Source organism: Pleurodeles waltl, chromosome 7 (genome assembly GCF_031143425.1).
Source record: "Pleurodeles waltl isolate 20211129_DDA chromosome 7, aPleWal1.hap1.20221129, whole genome shotgun sequence".
Classification (NCBI taxonomy): domain Eukaryota; kingdom Metazoa; phylum Chordata; class Amphibia; order Caudata; family Salamandridae; genus Pleurodeles; species Pleurodeles waltl.
Window position 1 is genome coordinate 940,446,103 of NC_090446.1, and position 22,137 is coordinate 940,468,239.

General features: G+C 47.1%; 1 protein-coding gene across 1 annotated transcript in view; it reads right to left on the reverse strand.

Moving 5' to 3' along the window:
• CLINT1 (clathrin interactor 1) overlaps window positions 1–22,137 on the reverse strand; it is a 447,297-nt gene that overhangs the window by 222,040 nt on the left and 203,120 nt on the right. The gene's annotated exons all lie outside the window — the stretch shown is intronic.

Here is a 22,137-nt window from a genome sequence, read left to right on the forward strand (position 1 = left end):
CGAAAGAGATCACTATCTAGTTTCGCACAGATGGGGGCAATCACTGGTGCGGCTTAATCAGATGAAGGCCAGAAGTTGGATGGTAATGATGGCAATGGTTTTCCTATTGACCAGCAAAGATTTTTTTTATTTTTTTTGCTGTTGAAGTTCAAAGCATTGTTACCAAGCCATGCCAAGATATAATTCAGACAGTTGTAGAATGAGTCCAACACTGATTGCTGGGAATAATCTTGTGTCAAAATAAGCTGAGTAGTATCAGCACAGTTTATGGAATTAATGCTGTGATATCTAATAAGTAAGGCCAAAGGGAGAAAGTGCACATTAAACAGAGCTGGGCTTTAAAGCTAAACCCTGGGGCACCGCCTGGTCTAGTATAAAGGTGGACTGAAAAGGAGGCAACTCTAGTGCTTAGGATCTATCTTTGAGGTACAACTGAATCCAACCTAGAGACCTGCCACTCACATCAATCTCTTAATCTAGAAAGCAAGACTTTATGATTCACCGTGGCAGAGGTGGCAGAAAGCTCTAACACCACCAGTACCCCCACTTGACACCTATCAATTGCCATTCACTAATCGTCCAGGGCAGACAAGTTCTGACTCCGCTCCATAAGCAGGTCTAAATCCTGCTTGCAGCTCACTCAAGGAAGAATCTGCTTCCAAAAAATATGTTTGTTAACATAACTTTCCATAACCTTAGATGGAAAGGGCAACTGGGAGATGTTCGATAGTTGCAGAGGTCTTGATGATCTGCCATCTTTTTTGTTTTTAACAAAAGAAGTACCAGGGCCTTTTTCCACACCTGTGGTACAACACTTTCCTCTAAAGACTAACTGCTGATGGCTAGGAAAGGGGGTGCCAGAAAATCAACCAATTCCTTCCATGCCCTAGGAGTCAGTGCATCTAAATGCAAACACATAGCAATCGAGAAGGCAGCAGGTCAAACAGTCTTCAGACATCAGTCTCAGATCACCTAAAGAGGCCAAGAATGGATAACTAAAAGTGTAAGAAGCAGACAGATCATAAGACTGAAAGTTGGTCATAAGAGAAGAGGCATTAATGGATGGAATAAATCGAATGAACTTTAGAAAAACAAAACTTAAGCTATTATTCAGGCCTTGTTAAGGAATCACAGCTTGGTTTGTACAATCTAGACTGGACAACTGGTCCACTCTCTCAAAAACCCTTCTGGACTCATAAGGCACATCCAAAATTTCCTTGGCGTACTATCTAGATGCAGATCCCTCATCTTCTGAATAACCCCCAGGTGTTAGACTGGATTTAGAAACCTTTTCAGCAATGTTTCTGCGTGCCGGAACATGGTGCCTTGCGGCTCTTCACTGACACCATTCTGCACTGGAAATGCTGTGCCACCATGGAGATGCCACTCCCAAGCATTCTTTTGAAACTGTTCGCACCCCAGAAGCAGGCCCCAAAAGACAGTTGGTAGACAGTGCGCAGATTCCTAGACTAAAGATCTTATTAATGAGTAGAGTGGAAGGGTCGGCGAGAAATCTGTGGCTAGATAGTTTCTCCCAGGAAGAGTGTTAGAGAACGTAACTTGTTATTCTAGAAGACACCACATATTTTGAATAAATACCAAAGCAGTATCTAACTGGAGGTGGGCTGTGAAAGGATTCAAACTATAAAGTCCTGCAGGACCGAGCAGGCAAATTGCCCTACTCGACGGACTTCCCTGTGTAGACAATAGTGCTTCATATGGAGTAGCTGACTGGCAGATGTCTTGGACAAGGACTTCACATGCAGTCATTGGTAGCAGCTTTGGCCTTAGCGGAACGGATTCACAGACCTTCTGGAGGCTGCTTCTTTGCCAAAGCATAGCAGATCTTAATGCAGACCACGATCCAGAGTGAGACAGTACGCTTCTGCACAGCCTGGCTTTTTTTTCACTCTAGCGAACCTCACAAAGAGCTGATCGTCCACATGGCTGTCTTGGGTATGATGGATGTGGAAGCTGAGCGCTCGCTTGGGGTCCATGCCATGGAGTCTCTCCTCTTCCTTAGAGTAAGAGCACATAATGCCGGCATGGGGATGTTTTTGCCGATGTAGAATGGAGTCATACCTTTTGGTAGAAAGGATGCTCTGGTTCACGGAATCAGCTTATATATTTATTTTTTTAATATATTTTATTGCTTATTTTTTTTTTTTTTTTAACAGGTCAATGACATTGGTATATTGAGTTCCCCAACAAATTCCATTACACCCCCTCCCCCGTACATGCATTTGCGTTAACGCGTTATTGCCTTGAGCCGATAATTCTCGATTAAGCTAAATATTAAGTCACTTGTACACAAAGAGTTATGTTCTGTGCGTGGAGGCCAGTTCGGATTCAGTCTGAGGTGGTTGTAGCATCTTCTGGGGTGGGGACACCGGGAGTCCTCAGACTCTCCAGAGTTGAGTCCCATTGCGTGGCATTGTCTCTGGGTCTCCGACCCTGTAGTGCCTCTTGTAGCAATACAGCTCCTTCAATTTCCGCCCATTTTTCAAAGGTGTTTTGCCATCTGGTTACTTGTGGGCCCACTGGGGACTTCCAGTGTGAGGAGATTTCTCCTCTGGCGAGGACCAGGGCCAGGTCAATAAACCTGTTGGATGTTTTGAGAGCAGATGGGCGTGGAAAGTCCCCCAGCAGGGCCACCACTGGGGATAAGTTCAGCACTCTGTCGGTACAGGTAGAGAGTTTCCGGAATATTTCTGCCCAGTATGAACTAAGTTGGGGACAGCTCCATCCCATGTGCATTAGTCCTGCTGCGGGTTCGGCACATCGGGGACAGCCTATATCATTGATGTTGTAAATTTTAGTCATCATTTCCAGGGTTAGATAGGCCCTGTGATAAATGTAGAGATTTATTAGCTTGAATCTGGTGTTTCTGGACACTCAGTAGATATGGGAAGTGATCTGTGCCCACTGAGATTCTTCAAGAAGTTATCTAACTCTGTTTGCCACTGAATTTTGAGTTTGTTTAGAGCTAAGCATATGCTATCTTGTAGGGTTTTATATATTCCTGATATTATTCCCTTCCGTTCACCTATTGAACAGAGAAGGTTACAGCCTCTGTGAGTTGGTGGCTCAAGAGTCTCAGTTCTTCATGACTTTTGTGTAATTCTGATGATAGCATTATGTGTGATGAATAAACCGGGTGGGAGACTGAACTGGTCTCGTAGTTCAGTGTATGAATGAAGTTTCCCTTTGCCGTAGAGATCTCCCAGTTTTGTGATATTATGTGCAAAACCAGGTAGTGTTTGGTTACTTATGATATGTTTTAAACAGGTCAGGGGGGCTTCAGGTGCGTACGGAGTTTTTGTACGGGTACGTTTTAGGTATTGTTCCAAACAGTGTTATCGATTCCCACTCCAGCGGTAACTGCGGTTTTGGCTTCTTGGGGTTCAGTAATATACCCAGTATTCTGTCTGGTGGGCATTTTCAGGGGAGTCATAGTTAATTTACGACTGGGGGTTCGCTAAGTAATTTTGCTAGCCATTGTAGTTGCCCTGCCCAATAATATATCTCCAGATCTGGGGCGGCTAATCCCCCTTCTGCAGTGGGCCTTTGGAGAGTGTGTAATGCGATTCTGTGCCTACCCGATCCCAAATAAGATTTGTGGTCATAGACTCTATTTCCCTGAACACCGCTTTCGGGATTATGAGTGGGATGGTGTAGAAGTAGTATAGCATTCTGGGTAGTACTATAATTGTAAGCAGGACAATTCTTCCTGTGACTGTCAGGAGTAGTGTCTCCCAGAAGCACATATTGGCTATAATCCCTGATTGCCCTTTGTATGTTTCCTTCTAGCAAGTCTTCTATTTTGTGGTATATATTTACACCTAGATACTTAAATGAGTTCGGAGACCAGGGCAAACCCCTTGTGTTGTTAGGTTCAGGGGTGTCTTTGAACATTGGGAAAATGGAGGATTTCCTCCAATTGATTTGGAGTCCGGAAGCTAATCCATAGTTTTCCAGCATCAGCATGGCTCCTGGCAGATCTATCTCCAGGTTCCAGAGGAAAAGCAGCATATCGTCTGCGTAAAGGGCGATGTGATGAGTCCAATTATTGATTAAGATGTCCCTGAAGTATTGTCCGGTTCTGGCCATTTGGGCTAGGGGTTCTACCGCTATTGCAAAGAGGAGGGGAGATTCTGTCTTGCCCCGAAATGGGGCAGATATAGTATTGCCTCTTCGCACTCTTGCAATGGGGTTAGTATACAGAAGTTTTGTCCATCTTACAAATCCCTCACCTAGTCCCAGCTTTAGCGTGGCCTGCTCTAAGTAGTCCCACCTTGAGAAGGCTTTCTCAATATCCACTGAGATAATCGCCGCTTGCGGCATTGTCGGAGGTGTAGAGTGGAGAACCAATATTAAGCGTCTGATGTTTTGGGCTGTGCTACACTGTGGACTGAAGCCTGATTGGTCTAGGTGAATTAAGGCAGCATCTGAGGAAGGTGTCTGTTAGCTAGTATCCGGCTTAATATTTTGTAGTCTATATTAAGCTTGGACAATGGGCGGTAGGAGCGGACATCAGTAGAGGGCCTGTCAGGTTTCAGTAGGGGTATCATAATGGCTTCATTGGTTATATGGGGTAACTTATTGATGTTCCACGCTTCCGCGTATAGCGTACAAAGGTGTGGAGCAAGTAAGTCTTGGTATAGGAGATAGAACTCCAAGGGTATTACATCCGCTCCTGGGACCTTGCCCCTCGCCATGCTCTGGATCGCTGTCTTAATTTCTACGATCGATATAGGTGCTGCTAGGGCTAAACTCTCATCAGAGCACAGGCTGGGGAGGATGAGCTCCTCCAGCTCCTGCATCTGGGAGATGCGTATTGTTTCGGCGGGAGGTGCGTATAGTTTGGTATAGTATTTAGTGAAGTTGGTGTTTATCTCCTTTTGGGTATAGACGCTCTTACCGGGGGTTTCTTCAATTTCAACTATGACTGTTTGCTGTTTTGGGGGTTTAGCAAGCCAGGCTAGTAGGGCGCCTGCCTTATCACCTTCTGAGTGCTGTTTAATTAAGTATTGCTTATAGTCGAATCATGCTAATCTGTTGTTTGCTTCAATTATTTTGGCCTTGGTTTCATGTAGGAGGGGAGTCAGGTCAGGTTGTGTAGGTCGCCTACACTCTATGTCTCTGAGAGAGTCTTCCAGTTTTTGGAGCTCGGTTTCTATTGATTTCCAAACTCCTATATTTTCATTGATACAAGTGCCCCGAATTACTATTTTGAATGTTTCCCATTCGATGGATCTAGAGGTCGCTGTCCCCGTGTTTTGTTAAAAAAATTCAACAATGGTTGCTTGTAGTGTGTGTTTTAACGCTTCGTCCTCGAGCATTTCCGCCCGAAGGCGCCAGGTTGGAATCGTTGGTCTCTCACTCCCCCATGACAGCGAGAGCATCAAGGGATTGTGATCTGATATTGTACGGCTAAGGTACTCGGCTGTTATCACATCATTTTGAATTTCGGGGGACACTAAGAAGGTGTCGAGCCTAACATGTAAATCGTGTACAGCTGAATAATATGAGTAGTCCTTAGGAGACAGCTGGAGGAAACTCCATCCGCACTCTAATTGCCAATGGTGTTGCCAATCCGTGAAGGATTTAGCGGATTTTAGGGTCTGGGATTGCGATGGGGGCGGGTGTGATCTATCTTGGTTAATTTTTGCCATACAGTTAAAGTCACCTACTATTATATTTGAGCATGCGAGTAATGGGCCTATCTCTAGGGATAGCTTATCAAAGAGTTTCCCCTGGTCGTGATTTGGGGCATATATTCCGCCTATGGTTACTTGTCTTCCCTCTAGTCTCACGGTGACCACTACGTACCTTCCTTCTTTGTCTATCAACTTGTGAAGAACCTGGAAGGGGACCCCTGGGTGGACCCAAAGTAGTACTCCTTTGGCGTATGCTGAGTAATTAGTGGCAATTACTTGACCTCTCCATCTTTTTTTTAAAAGCTTTAACTTCTTGTTTCACTAGGTTTGAGGTAGCTGTGTATTTTGTACCGCTTAGACATATTATTTAAGCCTCTGATGTTCCAGGTTATTATTTTATACTGTGTAACCATGCTCTTGGTGTTTCTTGTTTGTGTTGGCTAGGGTGGATGTGTGTGCCACACCCGGGCCTCCGCGCGTTCAGTTTTTCCTTCCCACCAGGGGAAGTAATTGTCCCACCGGTACTTCTGGGTTGCACCGGCAGAGCAAGAGCGCTGATTTCGCAGTCATTAATCTCCGACCCGTTTCTCCACGTAGTGGCTCCTCAGGAGAGCCGGCCTGCAGCCGCAGTCGCCATCTTGGATTTAGGCAGTCACAGGAAACACTCGTGGATTTCTCCTTAGCTGCCCGTCCGATTTAGCGAGTTCCGATCCCACTACAGCTCAGCAGTTCTACGGTGCTGGGGCCGTGGGTTATTGTGCAGTCTGGGCTTATTTGAAGCTGGGATCTGGCTGGGTCCCGTTCCCGGCCCCGGAGCGTCGTGCTAGGAGTGCAGCTTTATCGGCTGCAGGCCACACCCCCCTTCGCAGAATCAGCTTATAAAGGAAGAATGTGGAATATGAACACCCATAGCCTGACGCTCACTCACATCGCCATGCAGCGATGATGGCAACCAGGAACACAGTTTTGATGGTGAGAAACTGTAAGGGAAGCTGTGAAGCAGGACAAACGGAGCACACATCAGATAAGTAAAGACAAGTTTGACGTTGCATTGAGGCATCACAAAGGGAATAGGGGGTGGGGGGCATACGTTGCAGCTCTTTCAAAAAATGCATAACAATTGAGGATTTAAAACAAAGAGGGCTGGTCCATAAACCATAGAAAAACCATAAAAAAGGCCAAGATGGCCAAAAGAAAACCCGTGCACAGCAAGACCTTGACAGAGACAGAACAAATAATAAAACATCTAACAGTTTGGCCTGGAGGCGGGTCAATCTGACAAGTGCTGCACCAAACCATAAATCTGTCCCAATGACAGGTGAATGTGTTTTTTATCCAGGGAAGACTGGCTGCCAAGATGACAACAACTACCTTAGAAAAAGGTTGAAGGTGTTCTGCTGTCATCGCTCAAACTACATTCATGAAGGTAGGGTTGCAGAGGTTTGGGTGGAGAACTCCGATCTCCTGCTGTGACAGCAGAGCCTCCAGAAGGGCAGCCTGTTTGGAGAACAGATGCTCAAGCCCAGGAGTTCTGGATACCATACTCTCCATGCCCAAGTCTGCAGCTTCTAGGATGACTTAGGCTTGGTCTGTCCTGGTCGTCTTGAAAACTCTGGGCAGGAGAGATATAGGCATAAAGGAGTCCAGAGTTCCACTCGTGGTGGAATGTGTCTCAGAGCAAGAGATGTCTTAGAAACTCCAACGTGCAGAAGCGCTGACACTGAGCGTTCTTCGCAGTGGCGAACAGGTCGCGCCAAGGTTTTCCCCATACACGTAACAGACACTGGGTAAACTCTGGGTTTAACTGCCAGATGTGATCCGCTAGACAGACTGTTGAGTTTGTCCACCTTGATTTTCAATGAGCCCACTAGATGGTTCGCCACCAGAAAGATTACCTTGCGATCCAGTCAGCTCTAGAGGCACAATGCCTACATGCACAGGGTCCGTGATCCCATCTGCCCCTTTGGCTCCAGTACCATAATGCAGTGGCGGTGTCTGTGAGCACCTATACCAGCCTCCCTTTCAGAGATGGTGGGAAGGCTTTAAGCGGCAGGCAGATAAGACTTTTTTACCCAGAAAATTATTAAACCTGTTATAACATCAGGGCAAATTTCTTCACTGAGCTAACTCGGGTGTGGGACAGGTTGGACACACACAGCAGCAGAGCACAACGGAGGAATAATCAGACGTGGAAACCCCACCCCAACTGGGAGAGAAAGGTCTTGGAACTGACAGAGCCAACCTGACTGAGATGATATGAACATTTTGGAATAAACAATGTGCTCTGAAAAACACAAATAGATAGGCAACTAAGTCCTATAACAGCCGGAACACCGGAAAGAAGGACAAGTCACCGCCACAAAGAGAACTGCGATGGTGCACATTTACCCCTCACCCTCCTCACCACACTAGTCCCTCTGAATTAGTCCCTGCTCCCCTTGGTTGGTCGGGTCAGCGTAGACATTACTCAAAACTGGAACAATGCTTAATACTGCATGTCTATGTAACAATTTAAGGATTATTGTGTAGTTTTCGTTTAACATGTTGCTACAGTTTTTATTTTTTTATTTATTGTTACCAACCGCAGCAGCATTTACAAGAGGGAAGGGGAAGCTAGCCGACTGATTGCCCTAGTAACAATACACCTGGCCAGGAAGAACAAAAGCAGAGGCAGACAGATTGAACAGACAAGAAAACCCCTCCCACGAATGGGAGATAAAGCAGAAAGTATTAGACAGCATGTTCAGATGTTGGATAATACCAACCATAGAATTATTTGAGTCCAGAAAATGCAGAATGGCGACACTTAACATTCAGGTTCCCACACCACCAGTCTGAGGGGAATGTCCTGTAAACAGACTGGTCGGGAAGATTTACCCACACCTTTCCACCACTTCCCCTGATCAAGGATTCTGGACTTGGCCAGACTACCGGGTACATTATTCACACTGTGAGACTGCCCTCATATTACCCCCTTACTGGGCCAAAATCATGGCAATCCTGTCTTACTTGACAGGCAGAAACATGCCTTGCATGCCAGAGGTGTGCCTACTGGAGAGATTCCCCAGACCGAAGATGGCTAAGCACACCTCCAGATTCATAGATTTGGCATTACGGATGGGAAGCGGGTGATCGTAAAGCACTGGAAGGCATCGGATCCCACGTTCGAGGCATCCTGGCTGCAGGAACGAATTAAATTGTGCACGGTGGAGGTAAATGTGCTGACTCTTATTCACCTTCAGACGAGAAAGGGATCAGTTACCACTGAATGGGACACACTCCTCTTGGCCTTACAAGCAAAGTCATGTGCTAGGCCCCTGTGAATGGCAATCGTTAAGCACAAATCCTCTCAGAAACGGGGTCCTCCATGTGTTACACACCCTATCGGCCCAGCTGAGCACAACAAACTATTAAACATGGCTAAAGGGGTCACGGACTCGAAGGGACGTATATGAATAGCACAAAGCAGTAATAGGGGGGGTTAGACATAGTTACTATAACAATATAAATAGTGTGCATATAGGGGAGACTGAGGTTCAGTCCGAGGGTAGTTTCGGGTTTTGTTGTACATATATTTAATATATTACTATTCTCATGGCATAATTTACGGCAAATGACATGGACCACAGTATGTATATGTGTCACCTGTCAACGACAGAACTGGTTATATATACTGATAGCCACTTGTGCCTATCTTTATTGCTTGAAAACTAATAAGGAACAATACAAAAAAAATAAACTGTGGTTACTTCTGTGCTGTATAATAACTTGTGACCTTTAGATATTATAAAGAGGTCACTCCACAGAACAAAGAGGTAGGAGAAATGTTAGTGGTTAGATACAGTATGTAGCGTAAAGACAGTTAACAAAGATAAATAATATGTTCTTTTGGTGTAAACCTCTAACTGCAGATTTTCACCTTACCAAGGAGTGCCTGTGGAGAGCTGTGGACTCAGACTACAAAGTTCTGGCGGAACGAGTGGGCAAAGTATCTGTGCCACCAGACATGGTCTGACAAAGCAGTAGTGCTTCATGAACATATGCACAGATGCGTAAATTGCAGCCTGGCAGATGACAGGCACTCTGCTTGCCTTGGTAGCAACCTTAGCCCTGGTGAAATGAACTCTCAAACCTTCCAGAGGCTGTTTCTCAAGCTAGTGCGTAGTACAACGTAAGACAGAGGACTATCCATCTTGACAGAGACCTCTCCTGCACAGCCTTCCCCTTGTCTGCTCCAGAGAACACCACAAAATGTTTATCACTCACTAGATGACCCATGGCACAATACCCTCAGAAGGTTGGATGGGCCCATACACCAGTGCAGATCATGATTTACCAACTAGAAGATCTGCACCTGAGCTGAAATTCCTTGGTGTTGCAGCCATTGTCATGAGCGCTTTCATCCACCAACTACTGTGAGGCACCAACCAGATGAACTAGGCCATGAGGCTACGCATGCACAAGTCCTGAAGGGCCAAAATCTGAGCTACAGTCAGACACATCCGAATGATCACAGGATTATCTGCAATCCTCCGAGAAGGAGTAAAGGCCTTCATGAAGTTGGTAGTGAGCACTACCCCCAAAATAGTCAGCCTCTGTGTAGGAGTGAGGTGGGATTTCGGGACATTGATGCATAGGTCTGTAGAAGAGTCACTGTCCACTGGAGAAGCTCTGGGACAAGCAGTAGGTGCCCCTCCTCCACCAGCAAGTCACCCAAGTACAGGACTATGTGGACTCCTGTAGAAGAGCTGTCATGACCGCCACCACCTTGATAAAGACAGTTAGGCTGTCAGTCCAAATACAATAACCATAAAATTAAACTATACTATCCCCACCATGAACCTCATGTAGCAACTGTGAACCCTAGTATTGGAAGATTAAAGTAGGTGTATTGGAGGTCCAAGGACACCAACCAAGATCAAAAGGATCTGGCTCACAAACAACATCCTGAACATTTCCTGCTAGATGACTGGTTACAGTTACAGAAGGTGTAGGGTCGGATATAGGGCTCCATTTTTCTTAAGGACTAAGTAGTAAAGGAATAAAATCACTTGCTCCCATCTCTTCCAGAGGCACTTCTATAGGCCCATTTTGCATTAAGTTAAGGAGTTTATGCTCCAGGATCAAGACTTCAGCCAGCAAGCATGCTATGATGAAACAGAATGGCCAGAAATGGAAAGACTGAGTGACAAAATGTGACACCACATCCCCACTGGAGGAGTCATTAAGTAGTTGGAGGGGGAGGAAAGAGTCAAAAAAGTTTGGATGTAGCAGAGCTCGCAGAGAATAGTGGGACATGGATCTGCTGCTGACGGCAATGACTTCTGGACCTCACTTCTGCCCTGGAAAGAGCAATGTATTTGCCAAGGTGTATGGACAGGCTGAGATGGCTGCTGTTGTCAGGCCTGTACAGCCCTGGAATAACCATGGAACTCTCAATACAAGTTACTTATCTTCAGTAATGATCTTTATGGTGGATAGTGTAGCTAACCACAGATTCGTACCCTTGTGAATTCTCACCCAGGCATCAGACTGGATCCAAAAACTTTTCTGTAGTACCTCTGGACACTAGTGGGGTGGCACTGCGTGACTTCACACACATTTAATTCCATTCCAGAAGTGTTAACTTGAACTGAATAAAAGTGGCACCCATGCTCGCTGTCAGTTGCTTTCTAGGTTGTCCGTGCCATCTGATGCAGAGGCCATCGACAATTTGGTATGACCAGTATGCAAATCTCTAGATTGGGTCCTTTTAGATGGAAAAGAGCCCAGTTAACAGACTAAGAAGACAGGCGGGTGGGTGAAATAGAGTATTCACCAGAAAGATTGGTACAAAAGGAACTTTCTTCTTATGGATACCTTTAACTGCAGATTCCATATCTTGTGAAAAGACACCAAATCAGTACCTTCCAAGGAGGTGGGCCTGTTAACTGGTTCATACTAAAAAGTCCTGCAGGACTGAGCAGGCAAAATGCATCTTTAAAGTGTGTACTGAAGTCCAAGTGGCTGGCCAACAGATGTCCAGGACAGGTATTTGACATTCTAAAACACCTTTGGCCCTGACGGAATGATCCATTAAGGTTTCTGGAGGCTGCTTGTAAGCCAGTGGGAAGCAAGTAGATATTTATGCAGAGAACAATTTATTGAGAGAGGGTTCATTTTTGCACTCTTACTCTTCTTTGCTCCAGAAAAACCTGCAAAAAACTGATCATTCATTCAGCCTCAATTCGTGTGGCAGTACGATCAGGAAGAGGGGCAGGGAAAGAGTTCAGATTGACTCAGCTGTGGAAGCTTGGACCACGAGGCCCCCTGGAGTGGGATAGAGTGTTAGAAAGGGAGGGTCTAGGGCAGAGGCAATGGGCAACCTGCCTGACAGACAGTTCCAAACAGTGCTTGGCCCACGTGCCCAAAAGTGGGTCGGTAAGTGGCTTGCTGAAGAGCAGAAGTGGCTCAGTGGGAGCCTGAACAAGATGCAATACTTCAGCTAGTATACTACTTTTAACTTCCATGGTTGGTAGTTTTAAGTCTCATACTTCAGCTGTCTTTCTCATCACATCAGCGAAAGAAGCACTTTCCTCAAGGCAGGACCTGGGGATACACCAGACCAGTAACAGGCGAAGTATTAAAGCCCACTGGCATTGTGTAGCTCATCCTACCAGTTGTATTCATCATACTAGGAAACATAATCGTCCCTCTTCTCATAGTTGTCCTTAACAGAATCCATGTTAAATAGGTTATGTAAAGTTTGGGTGCTAACATGAAATAAGAGGGATTAACAAGAGGTTGATCGCATAACTTTGGATGCTGATTTCAGCTTCTTTATGGTCACCGTCCCTGCCATAGGGCACAGAGCCCAAACACTAACTGATTGTGCTAGCAAGCAGATCTCGGATGTGTGACATTTTTCATTTTTCAAGGGGAGGTGCAAGGGCAGTGAGGAATCTGCAGTCGGATAGAATATCCACCAGAAAGAGCGTTATCAAAGATGGCTAGCTTCTTCTGAAGGACACTTCTAACCGCAGGTTCCTCACCTTCAGAACAGATACCAAAGCAATACTTCCTAACTCTTCCTCTTCCCCCCAAAACCCCCTCCCCAACCCCCCAGATGCAAGTGTGATGAAAAAGACAGTCATCAGGGTCAAGAGACATAGGGAACAGCTGTGCAACGGTTCGAAAGGGCTACCCATAAGAAAAGTAAGGATCAAATTAAGGTCCCACCATGACTTCACAAAAGGCAACATGTTGACTAAACCTTTGATAAAATGCATAACAATGGGTGATTTAAACAAGGATGGTTCCTCCAGCAAATGAGAAAAAGCAGAGAGGGCTGAAAGGTAAACTTTAACTGTGCCCACTGCAAGTCCTTGCTGGGCCGAAGGCAGAACAAACAGCAACACATTCAACAGTTTAGCCTGCAGCAGGTCCGTATCGAGGGTGCCATGCCAAGCTACAAACTTGTCCCATTATCTGCTGTAAACATTTTGTAGAAGGACACCTGGTCGCCAGAATGGAATCCACCAGTTCGGGAGAGAGATTGAACGCAGGATGCTGCTGCTCACAATCTTCTCACATGGAGGTGTAGATTGAGCAGGCCCGGGTGCAGGACCATGCCTTGCTGCTGCAACACAAAATCATCCTGGAGCATCAGTCTGATCAGAGGGCAGATGCTCATGTCCAGACATTTTTGGTACTGCATCCTCCTGGCCTAATCCGGCGCCACCATAACAGCTTGAGCCTGGTCATTCCTGATCTTCAAAGCGCAGGGCATGAGAGGTAGAAGTGGGAAGGCATACACGAGTCCCCAGCTCCACTTTAGGTGGGATGAGTTTAACGAGAGAGAGCTTTCCTGGGGAACTCCAATGTGCAAAAAGAACGAGTTACTTACCTTCGGTAACGACTTTTCTGGTGGATACATTAGCTACCTGTGAATTCCTCACCTAATGAATACTCCCATGGCGCCAGCATTCGAAGGAAATCTTCTTCCTAGCTTCTGCACGTCGACGAGGACGTCACATTTGCCCACGCGACGCCGTCTGACGTCATACAGGCAATAAGAAGTCCTCGCCGACGTCAGTACCAACATTTTTTACGTGCCTGAGAAAAATAATCTAATGCGATGAAAGACAAAAGCAACATCTCATAACATTGTAAACCACACATCATTGCAGGAAGATGGCTATAGATTTAATATAAATATATATATATTTTTTTAAAGAAATAAATATATACACTATATATATATATACACAAATATATATATATACATACAGGGAGTGCAGAATTATTAGGCAAATTAGTATTTTGACCACATCATCCTCTTTATGCATGTTGTCTTACTCCAAGCTGTATAGGCTCGAAAGCCTACTACCAATTAAGCATATTAGGTGATGTGCATCTCTGTAATGAGAAGGGGTGTGGTCTAATGACATCAACACCCTATATCAGGTGTGCATAATTATTAGGCAACTTCCTTTCCTTTGGCAAAATGGGTCAAAAGAAGGACTTGACAGGCTCAGAAAAGTCAAAAATAGTGAGATATCTTGCAGAGGGATGCAGCACTCTTAAAATTGCAAAGCTTCTGAAGCGTGATCATCGAACAATCAAGCGTTTCATTCAAAATAGTCAACAGGGTCGCAAGAAGCGTGTGGAAAAACCAAGGCGCAAAATAACTGCCCATGAACTGAGAAAAGTCAAGCGTGCAGCTGCCACGATGCCACTTGCCACCAGTTTGGCCATATTTCAGAGCTGCAACATCACTGGAGTGCCCAAAAGCACAAGGTGTGCAATACTCAGAGACATGGCCAAGGTAAGAAAGGCTGAAAGACGACCACCACTGAACAAGACACACAAGCTGAAACGTCAAGACTGGGCCAAGAAATATCTCAAGACTGATTTTCTAAGGTTTTATGGACTGATGAAATGAGAGTGAGTCTTGATGGGCCAGATGGATGGGCCCGTGGCTGGATTGGTAAAGGGCAGAGAGCTCCAGTCCTACTCAGACGCCAGCAAGGTGGAGGTGGAGTACTGGTTTGGGCTGGTATCATCAAAGATGAGCTTGTGGGGCCTTTTCGGGTTGAGGATGGAGTCAAGCTCAACTCCCAGTCCTACTGCCAGTTCCTGGTAGACACCTTCTTCAAGCAGTGGTACAGGAAGAAGTCTGCATCCTTCAAGAAAAACATGATTTTCATGCAGGACAATGCTCCATCACACGCGTCCAAGTACTCCACAGCGTGGCTGGCAAGAAAGGGTATAAAAGAAGGAAATCTAATGACATGGACTCCTTGTTCACCTGATCTGAACTCCATTGAGAACCTGTGGTCCATCATCAAATGTGAGATTTACAAGGAGGGAAAACAGTACACCTCTCTGAATAGTGTCTGGGAGGCTGTGGTTGCTGCTGCACGCAATGTTGATGGTGAACAGATCAAAACACTGACAGAATCCATGGATGGCAGGCTTTTGAGTGTCCTTGCAAAGAAAGGTGGCTATATTGGTCACTGATTTGTTTTTGTTTTGTTTTTGAATGTCAGAAATGTATATTTGTGAATGTTGAGATGTTATATTGGTTTCACTGGTAATAATAAATAATTGAAATGGGTATATATTTGTTTTTTGTTAAGTTGCCTAATAATTATGCACAGTAATAGTCACCTGCACACACAGATATCCCCGTAACATAGCTAAAACTAAAAACAAACTAAAAACTACTTCCAAAAATATTCAGCTTTGATATTAATGAGTTTTTTGGGTTCATTGAGAACATGGTTGTTGTTCAATAATAAAATTAATCCTCAAAAATACAACTTGCCTAATAATTCTGCACTCCCTGTATATACACATATATAAACATATACATATGTCCATATATACATAATCTATTGCAGTCCTCAAGACCAAGAGGAGCACACTCAAGAATTACTTGGTGAGACCAAACAGGCAACGGGGAGGCGGGTGGGATCGTGAGGAATCCACAGGTAGCCACCAGAAAAGTCGTTACCGAAGGTAAGTAACTAGTTCTACTGATGGATACAACTACCTGTGGATTCCTCACCTAATGAATAGAGTCCCAAAGCAGTACCGCACCCGGTGGTGGGTGCCTGTATGGTCAAACCAAGAAATCCTGCAGCACTGACCGTGCAAAATGGCCGTCCCTTCTGACCTCAGAGTCCAAGCAGTAATGCTTCACAAAAGTGTGAAGGGACGACCAAGTTGCGGCCTTGCAGATGTCGACCACAGGAACACCTCTAGCCAAGGCCGAAGTGGCCAACTTAGCCCTGGTGGAATGAGCTCTAACACCATCAGGAGGATCCTTCTTTGCTAAAGAGTAACATATTTTAATGCAAAGAACAACCCACCTGGAGAGTGTTCTCTTGTGGACTGCCTTTCCTCTCCTCTTGCCCACGTATCCGATGAAAAGCTGATCTTCCAGCCTGATATCCTTCGTTCTGTCTATGTAAAAGCTTAACGCCCTCTTTGGGTCCAAGCGATGTAGTCTCTCTTCCTCCTTTGAAGGATGAGGCGGAGGATAGAACGTGGACAGAGTAATTGTCTGGGCCAAATGGAAGGGTGAAACAACCTTCGGAAAGAAAGCAGCCTTGGTCCTCAACACCACCTTATCCCCATAAAAAGTTGTGTAAGGGGGTTTTACCGATAAAGCCTGCAACACACTCACTCTCCTTGCAGATGTTATAGCCACCAGGAAGACCGTTTTAAGAACTAAGAACCTTAAGGGGCAAGAATACATAGGCTCAAAAGGGGACCCCATAAGGAAAGTCAGGACCAAGGATAAATCCCATTGAGGCATAACGAAAGGATTTGGAGGATATTTATTCATAAGGCCCTTCAAAAATCTAAGTACTATAGGAGATTTAAATAACAAAGGTTGGTCTGGAAGACAAATGAAGGCTGACAAGGCAGACAAGTAACCTTTAATAGTAGCCACTGCACAACCCCTCTGTGCTAAAGACAAAGCAAAAGATAAAACATCTGACAAATGAGCACGTAAGGGATCAATCTGTCTCTCCACACCATACCACAAATTTAGACCACCTATTAGCGTAGACAGATTTAGTGGAGTGTCGCCTGGCCGCTAAGATAACATCCACTACATCAGACGGGAGAGAGAAGGAACTCAGGTTGCCCCGTTCAATCTCCAGGCATGTAGGTGCAGACTCTGGAGGTTGGGGTGTAAAACCTGCCCCTGCGACTGCGAGAGGAGGTCTGCCCTGAGAGGGAGACGGAGCGGAGGGCACAGTGAGAGTTGGAGAAGGTCGGAATACCACACCCTCCTTGGCCAATCCGGAGCCATTAAGATTACTTGGGCCCGGTCTTGGCGAATTTTCCTCAATACCCGAGGAATCAAGGGTATGGGGGGGGGGGGGAACGCGTAAAGCAACTGGTCGCACCAGGTTCCCTGAAACGCGTCCCCCAATGCTCCCTGCACCGGATACTGGAGGCTGCAGAATAACGGACAGTGCGAGTTCTCCCGGGTGGCAAACAGATCTATCCGAGGAAACCCCCACAACTGGAAGATTAGACGGACTTGATCTGGATGGAGACGCCACTCGTGGTCGGCCGAGAAATGGCGACTGAGACTGTCCGCACGTACATTCAAGACTCCGGCCAGATGATTTGCTACCAGGCAAATCCGATGGTCCTTCGCCCAGGACCATAGCCGAAGAGCTTCTCTGCAGAGAAGGTACGACCCCACTCCTCCCTGTTTGTTTATATACCACATCGCGGTAGTGTTGTCCGTCAGGACCTGAACCGACTGACCGCGAAGGGATGGTAGGAAGGCCTTGAGAGCCAGACGTATAGCCCGTAACTCTAACAGATTGATATGAAAAAATCTGTTCCCCCTGGAGACCAAAGCCCTTTGATCTCCAGGTCCCCCAGATGAGCTCCCCACCCTAGAGTGGAAGCATCCGTTATGACTGTGGTCACTGGTGGAGGCTGCGTGAACGGCCTTCCTTGGGAAAGATTGTCGCCCGCAATCCACCACTTCAAATCCGTGGCAGCATCTCTGGAGATCCTAACAGAACCTTCGAGATCTCCTCTGTGTTGAGACCACTGCCTTCGGAGGCACCACTGAAGAGCCCTCATGTGCCAGCGAGCATGCGTGACCAACAGTATGCAGGAGGCAAACAGACCGAGCAGACGAAGGACCTTGAGGACTGGAACGACCGCTCCACTTCGAAACATTGGAACCAACTCCTGAATATCTTGAATCCGCTGAGGCAGAGGAAAGGCTCGATCCAATGTTGTATCCAGTACTGCCCCTATGAACAGGAGGCGTTGAGGGCTCTAGGTGAGATTTGGGCACGTTCACCGAAAAGCCCAGGTCGAACAACAACTGGGTTGTCGACTGCAGATGATGCAACACAAGCTCTGGGGACTTGGCTTTGATCAACCAGTCGTCCAGGTAAGGGAATACTGCTATCCCCTTCCTTCTGAGCTCTGCCGCAACCACCAACATCACCTTCGTGAAGACTCGAGGTGCTGAAGTAAGACCAAACGGGAGGACCGCAAACTGATAGTGTTGCGACCCCACCACAAAACGGAGATACTTCCTGTGCGACTTGAGTATCGGGATATGAAAGTAAACATCCTGCAAGTCGACAGACACCATCCAATCTCCCTTGTTCAACACCAAAAGCACCTGAGCTAGGGTCAGCATCTTGAACTTTTCCTGTTTGAGGAACCAATTCAAAATCCTCAACCGACCATCCTTCTTGGGAATCAGGAAGTACCTTGAGTAACAACCTTGACCCTTTTCCTGCCCTGGAACCAACTCCACCGCGCCCTTTGAAAGGAGGACTTGAACCTCCTGTTCTAACAACAGGAGGTGTTCTTCTGAACAATAAGATGGGCGGGGCGGGATGGGGGGCGGAAACTCCCGAAAGGGAAGGGTGTAGCCTTTTCCCACAATACTGGTAACCCAGGTGTCTGATGTGATGACCTCCCACTTGTGAAGAAAATGCAGTAACCTTCCCCCTACAGGAGAGGAGTGAGCGGGAATTGGTGGAACCTAAGGCTGCTTCCCCTGCTGCACCCCTCCAGAGGACGAGGAAGAGGCAGAGTGCTGCTGAGAGGCTCCTCTGGTACGGACCCTACCCCTCCCTCTAAATGATCTAAAGGTGAGAGAGGAGGTAGGTTGTTGGAATCTCCCCCGAAAGGAAGAGGAGGATGAGCCACGACCAAACCCTCGAAACCTCCTAAAAAACCTGGAGGAGGCAGAAGAAGCGGCTTGCAGTCCTAACGATTTGGCCGTGGCCCTGCTCTCCTTAAACCTCTCCAAGGCCGAATCTGCTTTGGCACCAAAACGTTTGTCCCAATCAAACGGGAGGTCCAACAGGGTCGAATGCACATTCGAAGAGAACCCTGAGTTGCGAAGCCAAGCCTGTCTTCTCGCAACCCCCGCCGTGCCCATCGCTCTAGCCACCGAGTCAGTTGTATCCAACCCAGATTGGATAACCTGGGTTGCAGCAGCCTGAGCATCCGACACGAGATTCAAGAGTCCTTGAGGAAGCTCTGCATGCGATGATGTTATCTCGTCCATAAGAGCATAGATGTACCTCCCCAAGATACACGTAGCGTTGGTGGACTTTAACGCCATGCTACAAGACGAAAATACTTTCTTTGACTGTGAATCCAACTTTTTGGAGTCTCTGTCCGCCGGCACTGTTGGAAAAGATCCAGGCGCAGATCTTGCAGAAGAGGAAGCCTGGACCACCAAGCTTTCCGGCGTAGGGTGTCTGGAAAGAAAGCCAGGGTCAGATGGTGCAGCCCGATACCTCCTGGCCACAGACCTATTGACAGCCGAGGAAGATACCGGCTTCTTCCCGACCTCCAATACCGGTTCAAGCAGCGCCTCGTTAAATGGCAAAAGAGGATCTGTCGATGTAGAGGCCGGATGTAAGACCTCAGTCAGTAAATTTTGTTTCGCCTCAGCCACCGGCAAAGGCAGTTCGAGGAAGTTAGCTGCCTTCCTTATCACAGCATGAAAAGTGGCTGCCTCTTCAGTATACTCCCCTGGAGATGACAAGTCCCACTCAGGGGAAGTATCAAGACCACTAGCTGTATCCAGTCCATGAATACCCTCGCCAGAATCTTCAATTTCTCCTTCCTCCAGGACCCGTTGATATTCCTGTTCCTCCAAGAGACGGAGAGCACGTCTCCTCGAATGTAACCTCTCCTCAATTCGCGGCGTCGACATGGCGTCTGCAGAAGTCGAGGAACAACGCCGATCACTGGATCCGTCCGACGCCATGTCAGGCGCCACAGGAAGCTTCGACGCCGAGCCAGGAGTCGGAAGAAGAGAAGTGTGTCTCGGAGTCCCAGAAGGCCCTGCCGGGGTCACTGGCCGAAACCCCGAAGCCGATGGAGCCGAAACCTCTGGAGCCGACACCGGCGCCGAGCCCACATTCCCCAAGGGGAGAAAGGGCATAAAGGGTGCTGGCTGTAGCGGCGCCGGAGCACCCAAGCTGAAAGCCAACAGGCCCGAAGGACCAGTCGGAGCACTGCCTGGAGCCATCTGCTGGAAGATGGTAAACATCGCATTTAAAAATGCGGTATTATCGGCTCCAGGGGCCGGGAAAGCTGGATACTGGGGTGCCTGGATCGAAGGCGACAGACGCCGGCCTGGACGTCGGTGAGAACACCTGAGGCTGTGGCACCTCAATCACTGAAGACGTCTGCCCAGGCGAAGTCGGCGAAGCCGGAGAAGGCAACGGCGTCGATGGATGAGGAGTGACTGTGGGACTGACCTCCCAAGTCTTCCGACGCCGAGCCGATGGCAACCTTGATCGAGACCTCTCCTTGCTCGAATGGCGCCGTGAGTCCCGGCGGCGCCGGGAGTCTCGATGACGTCGATGAGACTTCGGCGAGGAGGATTTTCTATGATGTCTCTTCTCCTTTCTCTTCGACTTCGCCATAAAGAGTTTGGCTTCTCGCTCCTTCAGGGCTTTCGGATTCATGTGTTGACATGAATCACACGTGGCCACGTTGTGGTCGGAACTCAAGCACCACAAGCAGTCCGAATGTGGGTCAGTAACTGACATTTTGCCCCCACACTCTCGACAGGGCTTGAAACCAGACTTCCTCTGAGACATAGTAACCTCAGAGAAAAAACAAGCCGCAGAAAAACACACTGTAACTCGAAAAGCAACAGTAGCTCCCTCGAAGATAACCGTTTCGAATGGCATGGAAAAAAGGGAACTGACGTCGGCGAGGGCTTATTGCCTGTATGACGTCAGACGGCGTCGCATGGGCAAATGTGACGTCCTCGTCGACGTGCAGAAGCTAGGAAGAAGATTTCCGTCGAATGCTGGCGCCATGGGAGTATTCATTAGGTGAGGAATCCACAGGTAGTTGTATCCATCAGAAAGGTTTCTTACTGCACAAGCTCTGTCCACTGCTGAGAGATGAGGCATGCCACCTTAGGATATGGCTGCAATTTGTGATCCACTGGAAGTTTTTGGTTGAGTTAGTCTGCCCAGGCACCTAAAGATCCCGCCAGATGGTGTACAATCAGGGAGATTCACTGAAGAGGTTAAAACATTGGGATCAAAGCCTGAATGCCTTGGACTTGTTGATCCAGAGGGAAGGCCAGAAAGCAAACCGTTTGGAGGATGGCTCTGATCAAAAAGAGCCTCTGCGAAGGAGTCTGGTTTGACTTCAGCATGATGATCGTGAACCAAGTGATGTAAGGAGATTTGCAATAGTCTGGAGATGATCCACTAATGATTGGCAAGCTTGCATTCAATAGCGAGTTATCACAGTAGTAGAAATTTGTACTCCCAAACTCCAAAGGTATGCTGTAACCTCTGCCATCACCTTTGATAACAACTAAAGGGCACTAGTGAGGCCAGAAGAGAGCACAGCAAACTGGAAATGCTTGTGGCTAAGCTTGAACTGCAGGTAAGGCAGAACTGATTTGGGACAGCGTGAGAATCTTGAATCTGTCTTTCCGCAAAATGTAATTGAGTGATTGAAGATCTAAAACAGAATGAAGGCCTATGCCTTTTTGTGCCCCAAAGAAATAACAGTAGTAACACTCAGTTCCGATCTGAGAGGCCAAGACCCTCTCTATGGCTCCTTACTCCGAAAGAGATGGAACTTAGTGCAGCAAAATTGATAAATGGTCTTCGGAAAGCCACTCTGATGTGGGTGGAAAGTGCATTGGGAAAGGAATGGCAGGGTGTAGCCTCGCTAGACTATCTGTAGGGTCCCCTGCTGGATGTTATTATTTATCACCAGTGGGGTAAATGGCTGATATAGCCTTCCAACGGTCATGCGCCCCAAAGGGTAAAAAAAAAGTGGCTTGGCGGCAGCTGCCAGAGAGGCTAGGGACTAGGACGTCTAAGGGCCTAGACGCTGTATGCCATATTCCCCGACCCAGAACCTGAAAGGATTGGGGCACCTGTTGTTGGGATGGCTTGTCTTGACACTGGCAAAATAGTCACTGATGCCTTGAAAC